We start from the raw sequence: 13269 nt of genomic DNA, 5'->3' as shown, positions 1-13269 counted from the left end.
TTTCCCATTTATATCAGAATATGAACTTTGCCCCTTTAAAATCCAGAATCAAACCATATTTCACGCAACAAAAACTATTTGAAAATATTTATAATACTAGAAGAGAGACAGTTTGTTGTAGTGATTAATACACCAAGCTAGAAACCCAGAGACCAAGAGTTTTAGTCCTGCCTTACACACAAACCCAACTGGATGACATCCAGTCACACATCCATTTGAGGAAGGAGGCAGTGGTAAACCATTTCTGAAATCTTGCTAAGAAAACTGCAGGGACTTGTCCAGGCATTCACCAGGAGCAAACATTGACTTGAAGGTGTAGACACAGACAGACAGACATACACAAAAACACAAACAAAGACACGGTTTTCTATCCATATTGATTGATAATTCAAACAGTACTAAAAATTAATGGCCCCATTATATTTTTTTTTACTTTATTTACCTGATTTTAGACTAGTATCCATTTTTGTTTGAGAAGTATTCTATAGGATACCAATATAAAATCTTAAACAATAATAATAAAAAACAGGGAAAATATGCATTATGATCTGTTTTCCATCTTGAGAAAATATAATGCAAAATATTACACTTGTATTGCAAATATATTACTATCCAGGAGAAATAAAGCTGCATTCAATTGAGTGTGATAACTGATTTGTAATATGCAAGCTCATAGTAATATGAAATAACCCCACTAAATTCTTTATTCGTCTTTCTGTTATATTTCAAAAGATCTCATGTTTCCAAAAATGTCTTAGATTTAGGAAAACTGCATGGGGAGGGAGTTCTTGAATTAAAGTGCAATACAGAAAAAGCTTCACTATGTATCTTTGACCAAACCTGATTCATTGATAGATGTTTGGAAAACTATTGATAAATAGGTCAGAATATGATCCATTATGTTCTATATTGGCCACAGTTAGAAGGATAAAAAGAATGTTGCAAACCTGCACTGAATTTGCAATTAAGACAATCTAATGACACTGCTTCACTGTTTTTTCTGAGGATGTTTAAAAAAAGATAATTGTCTTCAATTTGGTGTAGTGTTAAAGATGCTGGAGGCCATGAATTCTAGTCCTTCCTTGAAAGCTGACTGAATGACTTTCATCCATTGACTGTCACCTTATAGGGTGATTGTTATGGTATGGAAAAATCGAATTATGTATTCTGTCTTGAGTTATACAAATAAAGTGGGATGTAAATTTAATTTCTGTGATCATCTAGTTTTAATATTCTATAGTTATATAGAGAAATAGTTGCATTAATTCTCTGTGAAATGAAGTATTGCTGTTTGCTAGCTCTCTTGCTAATAAGGATTGTCAAAGATATATTGATATTTTCTAATAGAAAAAAAAAACTTCGTTTGAAAACAAAGGCTTGAATCCAAAGATCTGTTTGTGCAGAAGATCATGCCATGTACGCTCAATAGAGATCAACAATTCTGTCACTTCATCTTCAAACATTACTAACTGGGAAAGCCAAATTGTGTTGTCTTCAGAAACTCATTTAAGGACAAGTGAAAAGAGACTTTACGCTAGGAGTAGGATAATCTGTAACATGTACAAACACACATTTTTAGAAGACATTGCTTCGGTTAGCATCTTAAGATGCAAGTAACGGGTTCTTCCAGTTATCTTAATATTTTACATATCGAAGATCTTAGTATATTTTCACAAGTAGAGATTTTTGTTGCTTTCACAAGAATATCTGAGAACAAAATGTTTTACTTAATGCTATTTTAATTAACTGTGAAAAATTAACTGTAAAATTTGATTTAATTTAAACCATGATTTGCTAAAATCTTGATTGTCTTAAATTGATCTTTTTATTATAGATTGATAGGTTTGTTTGCTGTTTGGTTTGGTTTCTCCCACATGAGAAAAGTTAGTGTGAAATTTATAAAAAAATTAAAATATCAATTGTTCAATATTCATAATTTAATTTTATCTGAATACTTACAACTATCTGTCGTTTTCTCCTCTGTCACCCCACTTGTCACCACCTAGTTGGACTTCAGTGATGCTCTCTGCTAGTTTAGTAATTCAAAGATTTTGTTTCCTATCTACACATTTCCTTTTATGTTTCCTTTCCTTACCACTTCTTATCTAGTTTTTCTGAGTTTTAAAACCAGACGGGGAAGTACTATAAATTCTTTTCCAAAAATAGTGCCAGGTTCTATATGAAAAACATTTTGAATATTATGCTACTCTTTTGGCATAAATACCTATAGACAAAACAAGCTTTGAAAATGCTTCTCAGAAGTTATTTTTATAATTTGAGAGGAAGACTTACTAGTTTCATATATTATATTCTAAAATGGTAACCTGTCAGTTATTTCCTACAAAACAAGTTTTATGACTGATATAGTTGTATAAAGATCAAAGCCTAGTTCATCAGGCACTATACTCTTGAGAAAATATTATTGTATAATCCTATTTGTTTTAATGGTTATAATTTTATTTGTGTCCTACATAGCCAACTTTGGCTGACAGCATTTAGATGCAGTGTCTCTTCTAGTATTTGATTATGTATTCTGGATTTTAGGTTGAAAAGTGGCAGAATAGTTAAGTTGATTAAGAAAAATTGATCCATTAATTATTATTTTCCTTTATGAATAATGAAAGAAAATGATAACCAGTGGATCAGCCTAAAACCCAGAATACATAATCAAATACTAACAGCTAGAAGTATGAGTAATGAAAGCTTCTAATTTTTCTTTCCTTCTGTCTTGCTAAAGTATAATGTTAACTTGTTTCCTTTGGGGTTAGCTTAATGTGTCAATTGAAATATTATTGGTTAAAAAGGTTTATGACATAGTGTTATAAACCAATTAGAATAGTTTTAGTTTCATGGTTCAATAATGCTATCCTTAGTAAAATTATTTTTGACATAAATGGTGAATTCAATGAGCATATTAGTATGGCCCCTTATAAATTAATATTGAGGCAGAAAATATGTCTCATGAAGAAAAACAATGTTTTGTCAGAATGTACCAGCTGGAATTAGGACAATATATAACCCAACACATAGCTGTCCCAAAGGTGCTTTTTCAAAAGGCAATTGGACTTTCTTTGTTTTTTCTTGAAGATGTTTTGCTTCTCATCCAGGAAGCTTCTTCAGTTCTGACTGAATGGTGGACAGTGGAAGGATTTATATTCCTTGCAGTCATCTGATTGTTAGCACTCTCTCTGAGAATTGTTGAGGCCACTTGGAGGTTTATCTGTGCCATTGAATAGTGCAAATAGGTGTGGAATCTTCTCGGAACTGCCTCAACGACTCTCAGACAGTGCTAACAATCAAATGAATGCAAGGAATATAAATCTTCCCATTCACCACCATTCAGAACTGAAGAAGCATCTTGGATGAGAAGCAAAACATCTCCAGTTGCTTTTTGAAAAAGAACCTTTGAATAGAATAGAGCCGGAAGGGACCTTGAAGGTCTTCTAGTCCAGCCCCCAGCTCAAGAAGGAGAACCTATACCATCTCAGACAAGTGACTGTCTAGCCTCTTTTTAAAAATCTGGAGTGATGGAGCGCCCACAATTTCTGGGGGCAAGCTATTCCACTGGTTAATTCTCACTGTCAGGAAGTTTCTTCTTAATTCCAGTTTGCTTCTCTCTTTGATCAGTTTCCAACCATTGTTTCTGGTCCTGCCCTCTGGTGCTTTGGTGAATAATGTAACTCCCTCTTCTTTGTGACAGCCCCTCAAATACTGAAATACTGATACCATGTCTCCCCTATTTCTTCTTTTCTTTAGACTAGACAAACACAAGTCCTGCAGTCGTTCTTTGTATGTTTTAGTCTCCAGGCCTTTGATCATCTTAGTTGCTCTTCTCTGAATTTTTTCCAAACTGTCAACATCTTTTTTGTTATATGGTGACCAAAACTGGCTGCAGTATTCCATGTGGTATTACTAGGCTTTTGTAAAGTGGTAGTAATACCTCATGTGATCTTGATTTTATGCCTCTGTTTATACAACCCAGGATTGTATCAAGCTTTTTTGGCTGCTCTTGCACACTGCTGGCTCATGGCTAAGTGATCGTCCACTAGGATTCCAAGATCCCTCTCACAGTTACTGTTTTTAAGCCAGGTCTTACCCAATCTGTACTTGCACCTTTGATTTTTCTTGCCTAAATGTAAAACTTTGCTTTTCTCCACATTGAAGCTCATTTTGTTGGATAGGGCCCATTGTTCAAATTTGTCAAGATCTTTTTGGATCCTGAGTTTGTCTTCTGAGGCGTTGGCTACTCCTGCCAGTTTGGTGTCATCTGCAAATTTGATGAGTTCCCCTTCAATTCCCTCATCTAAGTCATTTATGAAGATATTGAAGAATACTGGGCCTAAGACGGAACCTTGTGGTGCCCCACTGCTTACTTCTCTTCATGTGGATGTAGTGCCATTGAGGACTACTCATTTACGGTTTGCTAGCCCGCTACAGATCCATCTGGGGGTGATGTTGTCTATCCCACCTTTTTCTAGCTTACCAATGAGTAGGTTGCGGTATACTTTATGAACTGCCTTACTGAAATCTAACTATACTATGTCCACAGTGTTTTGCTGGTCTGTTAGTTTAGTCACTTTGTTGAAAAATGAAATAAGATTGGTTTGGCATGTTCTGTTTTTAATAAACCTTTGCTGGCTACTAGTTATAACTTTGTTTGCTTCTAGTTGTTTACAGAACTGTTTTTAGATTATCTTTTTTAGGATCTTCCCAGGTATTGATATTAAAATGGTTGGTCTGTAGTTTCCTGGGTCCATTTTATTTTTCCTTTCTTGAAGATGGGAACCACATCAGCCCTTTTCCAATCCTGAGGTACTTCCCTGATGCTCCAGGAGTTTTGAAAGATGTGGTGCAGTGGTTCTGAGATACCATCTGCCAGCTCCTTCAGAACTCTGGGATGTAATCTGTCAGCCCCGGTGATTTATATTTGTCAAGGTCGGATAGGTGTTCTCTTACCATTTTCTTGCTTATTTTAAGTTTTGTTTCTAATTTGTCTTTTGCAGTGGTTTTTTTGGTATATTGGGCTATAGTTTCTTTTTGTATGAAGTTTGATGCAAAGTATGAGTTAAGCAGCTCTTCTTTATCCCTATTGCCTGTTATTTCTATACCACCTTCTCTCTTTAGTGGACCTAGAGTTTCCTTGGCTTTTTTCTTGTTAAATGTTGGAAGAAACTTTTTTGTATTATCCATGATTTCTGTTGCAAGTTTTTGTTCATTCTGAGCCTTTGCTTTCCTCTTGTGTAGCCATTTTTCTGATAGCAGACAATCTTAAGTGTAACTTCTAAGTGTATTGTCCCCAAATATGTTTGAATTCTTTAAAAATTAGAGTATTTTGCTACATTCAGTACTGATGAGTCTCTTCTCTTTTAATGATAATCTTTTCTTCTTTCTGGTTCCCTTTCATGTTCAATCTTTAAAGTCCCACTTTATCTAATCAACAGCATTTACCCACAGGAAGGTTTGTTATACTTAATTTCAAAAATTCCTTTCTCACCACTACAGGTGGTATGTGTCTCTCTTAATCTTGGGTCCTCTACCAGAGGCTTAGGAGTTTGAAGGTTCTGTGCAGTATCCTAGACACTACTATCTTCTGGACAGAGAACTCTGATGCTAGGAATTGTTGAATCCACTCTCCCAACTTAGGAGTAACACTTTGAAGAGGTTCAAGCTATGCAGAATAGTAGCAAGGACAGGGATTGCCATGAGGGCTTGGTTGGCATCTTCTAGCATTTTATCTGATGATACTTCTCCACGGAGCCTTGGTAAACGGTCTCGACGGTTGACTATAGCTAGTTTATCCATTTCATTCATTCATTCATTCAATTTGTATGCCACCCATCTCACTATCAAGTGACTCTTAACCCTCATATCAGCTACCATGCTCCCTAATAGAGGGGATGGGAGTGACGTTCCAACTTCAGATGTTGACTACACATCTACTTGTTTTTTCAGGTCATCTTGAGTCTGGCATATAATATGTAGTTTGTTTAAAGTGGTGAGAGCAGGTTTATCTTCACATGTTGAAGCATTGGCTAACTAGCTGTTTTCTAGTGTAGATGCAGGTCTTCTATCCATCCATAATTCGCCCATACATTTCATATATCCTCTCTCATTAGGCCTACTGTTGTTGTAGCAATCCATCAATTCCAGGTTCTCTTGTCTCATTAATGTATGTTTGTTCCAATAGCCTACTTATTGTCAGATTGACCTGATCTATCAAAATCTAATGTGGACTTTATTAATCTAGACAATGTCTAAGCCAGTATGACTCTCCTAGTTCATATCACTCTCATATCTGAGGTAGGCAAAAGTGGAGATTCTTAATCTCTAAAAAATGTTAAAAAGGGATTTCCAAAAACTATTAAGAAAGCAAGTATGCAAATCCTGTGTCTATAAAGTCACCAACCGCAACTTGGGCCAAAATTGCAATCCCTTGGCACCCAGAGTTCTAAACTCCCTGGAATTTGTACTACAGTCTCCTCATGAGAAGCTACTGTCTGAGCTGAAGCTGATCCATTTGGTAGCTCTGTGTTATGCCACAGTTGTTGGCTCTGCTATCAGTGGAGGAGCTGTCTTTAATTCAACTTTACTTCCCCAGACGTTTAACACCAAGCAGTCGTGATAAAAAATTATACTAAAATTATTTCCAACTTCTGTCTGCTATTTTGGTCCTATATGGGAAGAAGGCACCTGTTTGTATGCTGAGGAAGGGAAAGGTTGTGAAAACTTTAGATCGGTAATTCCTGCAGTACTATGGTCTTGATTTCATCTTACTCATGCTAGTCACCCAGATTCTGGTTAATATGTTATTTTCTTAATGTTCAGGACCTTTTTTTAAAAAAAATATGCATATTTATTTTGAATAATGGTGGTACCTTTTTTAGAAGGAAGTTACCTAATCAAAACATTTCTTGTAACTCATAATCAATCCTGCCCATTGACTGGAAGGTATTTTGCCCATTGTTCTTTACAGAACTTCATCAGTACAGGTAGTTGTCGACTTACAACAATTCATTTAGTGACCATTCAAAGTTATAATGGGACTGAAAAAAGTGACTTATGACCATTTTTCAGTTACAACCGTTGTAGCATCCCCATGATCATGTGATCAAAATTGTCAACTGGTTCATACTTGTGACCATTCCTGTGTCCAAAAGTCATGTCATCAACTTTTGCAACCTTTTGACAAGCAAAGTCAATGCAGAAGCCAGATTCACTTAACAGCTGGGTTATTAACTTATCAACTACAATGATTCACTTAACAACTGTGGCAAAAAGGTTGTAAAATGGGGCAAAACTCACTTAACAAATGTCTCACTTAACAACAGAAATTTTGGACTCAATTGTGGTTGTAAGTTGAGGACTTCCTATATTTCTGCGTTGCCTTGTATGTGGTAATTAGTTTAGGTCATGTAACAATACTTCAGTAGGATTAATATCAGGACTTTGAATTGGCCATTTCAAAATCCAAATTTACATCGTAGGATTATTTTAATGCTTTGCGAAATACATTGATTTAGGTTTCAGGTCATGAATAGGTACATACTCCTGTACAGTTTGCTAGTACAATCCAGAGTCCCTTGCCTCTTAATGATGGAGAAGTTCCAAAACAGCTCCAAACCTTGTTAATTCTACTGTCTTGATTCATGGATGGAAAGAGATACTTTTGCTGGAACTTAATTTTCTGCAAACATACAAATTCTCAATTCATTTCAGTGTGTTTGCTCTTGGAGTGATTTCTGTGGGGCAGTCATTGCTAGGAAAAGCAACATTTTGCATTTTTGTCCATTTAGTTATTATTTGCCTCACTAATTTGACAGAGGCAATGGTTTTCTAGTCCTTTTCAGCTTTATCATCTGCAATCTTTTTTATGATATCTGAGGGCCATGATTCACTTCTACACCTGTATCACGAAAACCAGTTTTCAGTGGTGGTAAAAACAAAAGCCTCTCAGAACCAAGCCTGATTATCATCTCATGGATTGGAACATCAAACTCAACTTAAGTCCCTTAACAGATCTGCAGACTTGTAGGCACATACTGTACTTGTTCCAGCAAAGACAGTGAATGTTGGTTTAATGTGTTAAATAAAGGCATGACATACATTGTTTTGTGTGTTGTTTGTTCAGCCAGAATTATTAATAGGTTTAGATTAAGCTGATGTGATTGTAGTTCTATAGATGTCATATATTTCTACAGGGTTCACAAACTTTCCCTTATCACTGTATTGCTCTTTTACCTTTTTGAAGAAGGTAATTTACATTTTTAAAAAATGGCCTTGCACTGATATAGATACAATTAGTAGAGACTACTAAAATCTCTAAAATCAATCTAGAAATTTCAGTGGGTGAAAGTTAGTTTATTTTTTTTTATTTATTCACAAAATCTATTTTTGTGAATTTTCAAAGAGGGCAAACAAACCTTAACTGCTGATTCTTGAAGAGAGATTTCTACAACACTACCGTAATTACCAGGTTCTATAAAACTTTCTATAAAGCACCCAAATTTTCTGTTACAGTAACGGTTACCAGACAAGTTCCTATGATTTAATATGAGATTCAAGCATCTATTAACTACTCTGCTTTTGTGCTGAAAAGACTATTAAGTGTTGCACATTGCATTACCTTAAACAGCATGGTTGCTTCTATTGTCACTTAGGTAAATATTTGGAATATATACATGTTCGTGCATTAATCAGATGCTGTATTTTCTACATTAAGCATACATTCCTAATTAAATATAGGATAATATGTGAACATGCATCGATGTACCCACAGCTTCTAAAGGCAAGTCGTTCCACTGGTTAAGTGTCATCACTATTACAAAATTTCTCCTTAGTTCTAGGTTACTTCTATCCTTGATTAGTTTGGTTCCCAATAGCATACCAGGATGATATTGTTAGTATTGTGCAAGAATGAAAAGGAAATACATTTTGATGACTGTTTTTAGAAATATATTATAATGGAGAAATGAATCACCATTTTGTTCCACTAGCAGCTAAGGGACTGTTCTGTTCTTTATTCTTTATTCTCTATTCTATGTAATAGCTCTTAAAATGCCCGTGTTTTATTTAGGACATACTGAAAAATTACTCATTTTACTATTGACACGTGTTCAAATTGTCTTTCCCAAATTATCTTAAACTATAGATCAGGCATAATTTAAAAAATGGAAAGCCTAACACAGGAAATCAGTCTCAACACCTACTATATTTCTGCTTAACACTATTTGCTTTGTATTTTTTTATTTCTGCATATTAAACATATTTAGGATGATTATCACTGTTTGTTACATAGTTAATCAGTATACATACCAATCGGTATATGTACTTAAGAATTTTTGTAATAGGTTATTATTTATTATTATACTTACATGCTTCCCATCTTGCAGTTTGTGAGGGTTTGTCATGAAATCCTTTTAGTTGTCACTGGTTTATAAACTTTTCTTTAATGAATGCACTAACTAATCCATGGCCTGAGTGCATAGAATAAATACTGTTTGTTTGTAGATCAAGCTTTGGCTTGATTTCTTCCTTTTCATAGCAGTTTTGTGTCAATTTTGCTTGTAATATTTTATTGTAAAAATACAATATTTTTAACATTTTAATCAGCATAAATAATTTCACTTTATATAACTATAAAACTAATTCATTTTTATATCTGTGGTAATGTCCAAATGTGTGTTCTGAATTTGATTGTTTGCATTTACAATACAGTTATTCAGGACATTATTTATGAAAAGTGTTAAATTCTGGGGGGAAAATTCAACTGAAATTACCTTGTTTTTAAAAACAAATTTTGCTTTAGTAGAGTGTAGTGCTTAATTCTGCTAAATTTAATTTTATATAGTTTAAGACAGTTAAATTCCAAAGCTTTAAACGTTTATTTAAAGAGTTAAGTAAGCTGGGCCATTTTTTCTTGGAAAATAAAAGTCATAATACATATGACATATGTTTTCTAGAATATTTTTATAGAACTTACAATTAAAATACCTCCATAAGCTTATATAACAAAGCAAATCAGTAAATCTCTATTAACAAAATTGTAAAAAAATGTTTTAACAAGAGTTCATAATAGTTTGTGAATTCATACATACCATGTATATGTGTCGTATATACTTCAGCAGAGCCCCAGTCAGGACCTTGTATTGTTTTCAGAATTGTTGGGTGGGAGCGTCTCACCATGCATGTGAAATTAGTGGGTGTGAGTTCCACTATACTTCTTCAATTTGTTTCAGTCACTACAAAATTAGCACATTCCTCCTTGAGCTAGTTGTCCTTCCGCCTTGCCAAAATCCTTTATTTTTTCATTCTTAATTTTATTTTCTCTAACCATTTCTCTATTTTTCATCAAAAATCCATGGTGTTCCTTCCCCCCTTTTTTCCCTCATGACATCTTTGTCATTTCAAGACATTAGTTAAAATATCCAGCTCCTACAGAATATACTCTGAATCATTAACTGCACTGAGGAAATCACCAGGGATTTTTAATAAAACGTCTAAGATGCCTGGCTCACCCCAATCTAATCACACCCTTCATCCCCTCTGGAAGCTATACATTTCTATAATGGCCTTCTAAATTCTTTTATCAATTCTATTCTTAACAGACTCCTAAATTCATACTGTTCAGTCTCTAACTGTTCTGATTTGGGCATGGGAATCAATACAGTATTGGAATGGAAGATTAAGGACAGATTTATTTTGATACTTACTCCTTCCTCCCTCTTACCATTAGATTGGTTACAACAGATCTTCTTTAACTATATTATGACTGCTATCATAGTTAGTCACCTGTCCTGTTTCCAAAGACTGAACTAATTTTAGAACCCTGAAACTAATGTGGACTAGGTCAGGAGTCTCCAACCCCCAGTCTGTGGATTGGTACCGGGCTGCAGCATGACAGCAACCAGTCTGCACAAATAAGCAAAGCCCCATCCGTGGGATCCAGGCAGCACACAAAACCATGCACCTTTCTCCACTGAACTGGTGCCCAAAAGATTGGGCACCTCTGGACTAGGTAATAGCTAAAGAGGCAGCCTATTATGTATAGAAGTATTCTGTTCTGTATTCTTTTTTTGCCACCTAATTATGCCTTATTCTAGACCCAGCATGGCCTCTTACCAAAAATTACTATCTTCCCTCTGTCAGTAAGGCCAGATTCAATGAAGCCAGTTAGTATCGGTTATGAACATCAGATCTATCCTATTAATCCTCTGCCTCCCATAGAAAAGCTTGTGCTTTTCTTGATTTCTTCAGCAAACAGATTTTTTTAGGATAGCATATATTTTTGGCCTTGAAATTTAACAGCTACCTCAGATGATAGAAGACCTGGTACACCAGTTAGTTCAACTGCATTTTGAATTTTTACAAAGCAAAGGGAAAGGATGCCATTTCTTATTCCAACATCGATCAGCTAACTTTTATACTGGAAACATCACTTTCAGGCTCCATTCTGTATTTGTGGACCAAGGATGCAGAAAATTAAACACGTTGGATATAAAAAAAATTCTTCAAACTTTGCTTCATCTATACCAGGGGTCCCCAATCCCTGGGCCATGGCCCACTACTGGGCTGCAGCCTGTTTGGAACTGGGCTGCATGAACGGCTGGCCAGCCCATGCGCATACATCTCAACTTGCACAAGTGGCTGAGGTTGGATATCATTGATCTATACTCTACTATGTATAGCGTTATTTCATAGCCGAAGTCACCCCATTCCTCTCTTATTTGCTAGAAGACAAGAAAATACTTAAATTGTAGCAACTTTTTTCAGTGTGGATAGATTATCCAATATAATAGTGATATAATAGTGATTTCAAAGCTTAGTACAACAATGTACAAATGGAGACTGCAGCAAACCTGCTTCGTCCCCTCTTGCTACCCTCTATGGTCCCACTTCCAACTCAATCAAAAGGCCATCAGTCAGTCATATGGAAGCTATATGTGCTCTTGCCTGCGATCAGTAATGTCTGAACCCAGTACAGGTAGTCTTCGACTTACAACCTTTTGTTTCATTCGAAGTTACGGTGGCTCTGAAATAAATGACTTACAACTGATCTCCACATTTACAACTGTGGCAGCATCCCCACAGTCACGTGATCAAGGCACTTGGCAACCAGCATGTATTTCTGACAGTTGCAACATCCCAGGGTCACACGATCACCATTTGCAACCTTAGCTGGCTTCTGACAAGCAAAGTTAATGGGGGAACCCAAATTCGCTTAACATTTGCACGATTCACTTAACAACAGCAGTGATTCACAACCATGGCAAAAAAGGTAATAATAATGTCTGTCTTGCTTAACAATTGCCCTAGCTTAGCTACAGAAATTCTGGTCCCAATTGTGGTCGTAAGTGGAGGACTACCGGTGCAATATTTTTAGTTAGTTAGTTGTAACCAGCTTTTATTATTTTTTCATACATAATTCTAGGCAGCATATTCCTTTCTCCTATTTTCCTCATAATCAGAACCCTGTAAGGTGAGTTGGCTGACAAAAAATGACTGGTCCAAAGTGGGATTAGAACTCACATGTTTCCTGGTTTCTAGCTTGGTGCCTTAACTGCTAATCAGACTGACTCTCAACATAGAAGACACCAGCTCAAGGGTCTGAGTAGTGTTTTGTCGATGTTTCTCCATAATGCCTTTTAGGTGACTACCTACTTACTAACAAGAGCTCAGTAACAAGGACTAAGTTTGCCTTGGTTCATGTTTCTAACATCCCATATACACCAATTGTGTATATATATTTTGCAGAATTGACCTTTTCTTTCCACTTTGGACTCAGTAAATGTCTTGCCATCACTGTCTAATATATCATAGTCATCATGTCTTACATATAAATGAGCATGTTTTGTTTTTACACAATTGTATTTTTTGGGAGAAAAAAATCTACATTACAAGTTTGATAAGCACATCTTTATAGATAGTGTTACCACATAACAGTTTATATTCTGCAAAAAACACATATTTCAGTGCTTCCAAGCACAAACATGTTTCAGCTGATTAATTATGTTTAATTCTACTAATCTGTTTTTATATTTCACTCCTTCTGTAGATCAGAATGAATGAATACATCCCAGCACTATTCACCATATCTCTTCATTATTTGTTTATTTATCAAATTTGGGCACTGCCCATCTCACTATTTTATTTATTTATTTATCAGTACAATTTATTGTCTGCCCATCTCACCACAGAGTAACTATACAAGTAATTCTGGAAGATTTATGGATACAAGAAATAAAACCATATAAAAGACAATTACAAATTGAA

At 35.3% G+C, this 13269-nt stretch overlaps 1 protein-coding gene across 2 annotated transcripts in view; it reads left to right on the top strand.

Moving 5' to 3' along the window:
• WDR33 (WD repeat domain 33) overlaps positions 1 to 13269 on the top strand; it is a 66657-nt gene that overhangs the window by 34745 nt on the left and 18643 nt on the right. Inside the window, exon 8 of one of the 2 annotated variants that reach the window (XR_014492741.1) lies at positions 12018 to 12274. The exons of the other annotated variant lie outside the window; for it this stretch is intronic. The gene's annotated coding sequence lies outside the window, so the exon portion shown is untranslated. The remainder of the gene's footprint in view (positions 1 to 12017; positions 12275 to 13269) is intronic. 2 annotated transcript variants of the gene reach the window in all.

The sequence above is a fragment of the Vipera ursinii genome, assembly GCF_947247035.1.
Source record: "Vipera ursinii genome assembly, chromosome: 5".
NCBI lineage: Eukaryota > Metazoa > Chordata > Lepidosauria > Squamata > Viperidae > Vipera > Vipera ursinii.
The sequence above is the reverse complement of the archived record's forward strand: the minus strand, read 5'-3'. Positions and strand labels throughout refer to the sequence as shown.